Below are 5,561 nucleotides of genomic sequence, written 5' to 3'. Positions count from 1 at the left end.
AAAAGTTAAGTGATCCATTGAACGTCGGGAACTTTACTGTAGGAGGGAACGAATCCCGGATCTTCCGGACTATTCCCAATAGCAATGATTTCAGTAATAAATCAACGACAATTCCCTCGTCATTATCTTCTATTCACGAAATTGATATGCACGTCAGAAAACATGTTCTTTCATTATTAAGAAATATATTTCTTTATTGAAAATTAAATGGATATAACGATTTTTTTATAGAAATGTGATTACGAACGATTATATTTATAAATAATAAAATCCATGCACCATTGAAGTTTGTGTTAAATGTGCGAACACAATAATTTTGGGGTACCGTTTGCGCGCGCGAGACGAATCGAACCCAATAACAGCAAGATTTAAAAAATTTCAATTCGAATAGTGTGCAAAATAAAATAAATAAAATAATTTTAAATATATAATTAATTCTAGATTAATTTTCTAAATTCTTATTCTTATAATGTTTAAATTAATAATTTTTTTCTTTTAATCAATATCTTGCTGATATAAGGGTACCCATTCGATTCGTCTCAAAATTTTTAAGTACTCGCACATTTTATGTAACATTCATGTATAATTTCGCGTACATATAATATATAATATTAATAAAAATTATAAAAATATTTTGGATACGTTAATTTGTGCATGTATTTTATTATACATATATATAAAATGGTATATATCTAAAAACTAATATTCTAAAATGGCGATGGATGTCCAATATCTGCAAATAGTTTCTTAAAAGAAACTAAAAACTAATATTAATATCCCCAGTACCTAGAAATAATTAATAATTAATAATAAAATATATTCGTTCGTAATCATTTTTATCAAACAATTAATAAAAACTATTACAATATGAAATTACTTAAAAAATAAAAATTTATACACAACGCTATATCCATATTTAATCTACTATTAAATCTTTCTGGCATTAGACAATAATAATACCAATCCTAATAATGACAGAACATTTTTAACGAGAAGAAAAAAATAGATGCATTTTCTCTCACATCTAAATATATATTATTTAAATTAATTCGACTTTAAAGAAGCGTATGGCGTTCGTCGTTGAATGACTACCGAAATCATTGCTGTCGGAAATTGCCAGGAAAACCTGGGATTAGTTCCAATCTTACAATAAAAATTCCCAATTTTCAACGAGGCACCGAACTAGACGTCGCGAATGGATCTTACAAAAACCGATAAGAAATAATTCTCCATGATGAAAATCGTTTCGACTCCTCGGCGGTACGAGTCACGCAACTTTCATTAACGTTTACCTAACGAAAAAAACAACGATAAGACTCTTATATTACAACGACAATCTCGTCTAAGAACGCGAAAAGAACGAGGGAAAAACACGGTGTTTTCGCAACCGTAATTTATTAATTTATTTATAAATATTTTCCGATACGAAATTCGTAAATACACAAATATAACCGAAGAAACAAATTATTAAATTCATAATAATTAACTCGCGATTCTATAATATCGAAGGTGATCGTTTAATTTTATGAAGCTAATATTTAATCGTTGACTTAACATCGAATCTTCACACTCTTATTCCATATTTCTTTTATTTAATTAGCGCAATATTCAGGAATATTAATTCACGAAAGGGACAGCGATAAGATCCTTTATTAAAATGGCAATTTCGTCTAAGAACGCGAGAAGAACGAAGGAAAAACACGGTGTTTTCGCAACCGTAATTTATTAATTTATTAATGAATATTTTCCGGCACGAAATTCGTAAGTGTACCAATATAATAACTGAAAAAATAAATTATTAAATTCATAATAATTAACGCGCGATTCTATAATATTGAAGGCGATCGTTAAATTTTGTGATGCTAATACTTAATCGCTAACTTAACATCGACTCTTTATACTCTTATTCGATATTTTTTTATTTTTAATTAGCAATATTTAAGAATATTATTTGAGAGGGACGGCAATAAGATCCTTTATTAAAACGGCAATCTCGTCTAAAAACGCGAAAAGAACGCGGAAAGAGCACGGTATTTTCGCTATCATAATTTATTTAATGAATATTCAGTTCCGCGCGATATGGAATTCATAAATAGATAAATCTAACGAAAAGTGTATCATTAAATTTATAATTGAGCCGCGATTCTATAACGAAGACGTTCGTCAAATTTTGTGAAGCTTGTATTTAATCATTAATTTAACATCGTATTTTTACATTTTTACATTTTTTATATTTAATACCGACACGAAAATTAGCAATATTTGTAAAGTTTCTAATCAAATATTTATGAAATTTAAAATATATAAAATTATACATATATATCTAAAATTTATATATAAAAATTTTCCGAATTTATTAATGACTCTTTGATATGGAAATACAAACAGTTACTCTTTTATGATTATTTCAATAAATATATAGAATTAAATATGTTAATTTAATAAATTATTATTATATAATTATTATACGTATACTTTGGATAATTTTTCGTGTAATTTGCATAAGAATGTATTCATGATATTTTTTAAACACTAATAATTATGTACAATTTTCTTAATATTCCTGAAAAAAATAATTTAAATAATTTAGATTTTATTTTTAAAGCATTTTTAAAAATAAATTCAATTTCATTTTTTAAACTGAAATAAAGCCAAATTACAAATTTCTATATATTGTATTAGAGTGCTAACACGGCCATATTTCATATGGTAAAATATAAAACAAGAGCAACCGTTTATAATTGGGCAGAATTTATCCCGGGTATCACAGAATTTAACATAACACTGTCACTCTCGAAAGATGCAATTGTAATTTATATAATTATTGCTTGTATATTTATTTTAATACTATATTTTAATATTTTATAACTGCTTATATTTATTTTTATCTCGTTGCAGTTTATATTTATTTTAATAAATGCCGGCGAAATGAAATAATATGTATATATTAATCTAATCTGTATATGTATCCTGCCCAATTGTAAATGGTTATCCTGACTTTAGTTGTTAGCAGCCTAGTATAATATATAAAATTCTGATAATATAAAAACCTCTGTCCAGATTACCAATAAAGATTGATTGATATTATAATAATATATATAAATAATAAATTTTTATAGTAATACACAATTTATAATAAAATATAAAATTAATATGTGTATAACATTAATCATATTACATTTATCATATTACAAGTTATTTCATTAATGATTTATTTGGCTTTATATTAAGCTTAAAAACAATATCTACAATAAATTCTATAATGGATGAGCTATAAGATATTAGAAATAAGATAAGTGAATAAGATAAATGCGCGTTATAAAAATAAATTAGCATCAGATGTAATTGATAAAATTTTTAGTGTTCTTTTCAATAAATTAGGTAAAATTTATACAAAAATAATCTTTTCTCGATCTTCTTTCTTTATAGTTAAAATACTGCAATATATTTTCGTGATGCATTACATTTCGAACGAATCTATTAAAAATTATTTAATTTAAACTATCCTAGCTCATCCATTTTAAGGCAACAGATTTATCTACAATCTACATCTGCAATCTCTATGGATCCGTTACATTAAAATTAAATAAAAGTTTTTGTCACTCACCGGGCCATTGATGTGCAATAACGGAGTTGTCGTTATCGAAGTTACAGGGTTGTTATTGAAGTTACGGAGTTGTCTTTATCGAAACTATGTTGTCGTTATTGAAACTACGTCTGTAACATGCAAATATAAAATTCATTTATAACACAGCTCAAAATACAATCAATATTTCAAAAAATTATTATTGTGCGGAATTTCATATCCGGTGTGTAAAATAATAAGCAGATATAAACACGTATGGAAAGAATTTATAAAGTTTGAAATTATTTTTTAAATAGAAATTTTTAATATGATTTTTATAAAAATCTTTCTCTTTAATTTTTTCTTTAATTCCTTTAAATTATAAGAACGAATTATTGTGCGATTTATAACAATCGATATACAAATAATAAATATTCACCATCAAGTTGCTTCGCCGATGCAAGATGCCTCTCCCAGGCCTCCTCCTCCTCTCACAATAGTTCATTGATCTGTAACATACAAAGAAGATTCCAATTGTAGTTACGGTCAAAAAATTAACATTTCAAAAAATTATTATTATATGTATTTAATTTTATATCCAACGCATATAACAATAAGCAGATAAACAATTTTATAAATTTTGAAAAAGATTCTACTATTATTGTGCGATTTATAACAATCGATATACAAATATTTTATTGTGCGATTTATAACAATCGATATACAAATAATAAATATTCACCATCAAGTTGCTTCGCCGATGCAAGATGCCTCTCCCAGGCCTCCTCCTCCTCTTACAATAGTTCATTGATCTGTAACATACAAAGAAGATTCCAATTGTAGTTACGGTCAAAAAATTAACATTTCAAAAAATTATTATTATATGTATTTAATTTTATATCCAACGCATATAACAATAAGCAGATAAACAATTTTATAAATTTTGAAAAAGATTCTACTATTAACTAATAATTTAATATTTCTATTAAGAAGTTTATAATTATAATTCTATTAATAAATTATAATTCTTTTTAATAAGTTTAATGATTTAATAATACTATTAAAAGCTATTCAAAAGTAAAAACTTTTAGATTACAGTTTTCATGTAAAAATTTCTCGCTTTTTTCTCTTGTTTAAGTCATGTAAATAAAAAGTTAAATTACGCGATTAATTACTTAATTTAAATCTCGCGTAGAAATTAATAAATAATTATATATAAGTAATATAATTTATTTACCATAGAGTTGCTTTACCGGTGCCTGATGTCTCTCCCAGACCTCCTCCTTCTCTGATGTTGTTAACGCGCGATACTTTCAACGACACTCCCGCACTCACGAGCGATATTTTTATATCGCTATTTCCGCTATTTTACGCGCGATACTTAACGATGTCCGCACTATTTCGATGCGATTAAAAATTGTATATTTGATCGCGCGTGTATATACTTAATATGTATATACTTTTAACGGCACCCGGTTTCGGTACGAGCGAAAATCCCATTTCACTTTTGAGAATCAGCTTCGAGCCAACCGGTCGGGAATGCAACGATACAACGAGCAAGGACTAGGCCCAAACCGGAAAGAAGACGAAACGATTGACGGAAATAGAGGAAAATGAAGTTCACCAGCTCTTTTTCGCGCATAATTATCCTATCTCATATCGAACCTGGACCCGCTAAGCACGATTTCAGGTGACCCGCACGGATGCTATATCACTAGCGCAGTACACAAGGCTAGTAGACGGTAAAAGAAGAGGATACCCACATTTTTTAAATGCTAACATTCAGCAATTTAGAAAATGGGGAGGCAACCCCTTTTACCGAGCGAAAATCGTGCCTAGGGGAATCCACTCGACTCCTCGACAGGGTTAACACACGCTGGGCGTGTGGCTGTAGACGAGCAAAGAGAAGGGACACATTAACGACCATTCCGAACAATCGATCGAGTCCTAGACAATTCGGGCCGAATCACTTGACGAAGTAGAGCGTGACCATCAC

The 5,561-nt window shown here is 28.1% G+C and overlaps 1 long non-coding RNA gene across 1 annotated transcript; it reads right to left on the bottom strand.

The window, feature by feature from the left end:
• Window positions 1-4,004: 4,004 nt before the first annotated feature.
• On the bottom strand, window positions 4,005-5,342 carry LOC145962973 (uncharacterized). The gene is made up of 3 exons (XR_014436041.1): window positions 4,803-5,342; window positions 4,308-4,377; window positions 4,005-4,074 (listed from the first exon to the last, which is right to left on the bottom strand). It is a non-coding gene; the product is annotated as an uncharacterized LOC145962973 (long non-coding RNA).
• Between the last annotated feature and the right edge of the window lie 219 nt (window positions 5,343-5,561).

The sequence above is a fragment of the Camponotus vicinus genome, unplaced genomic scaffold (genome assembly GCF_025532165.1).
Source record: "Camponotus vicinus isolate PSW18456_S1 unplaced genomic scaffold, iyCamVici1.0 SCAF_12, whole genome shotgun sequence".
In the NCBI taxonomy this organism is placed as follows: domain Eukaryota; kingdom Metazoa; phylum Arthropoda; class Insecta; order Hymenoptera; family Formicidae; genus Camponotus; species Camponotus vicinus.
This window is presented reverse-complemented; position numbering and strand designations above follow the sequence as displayed.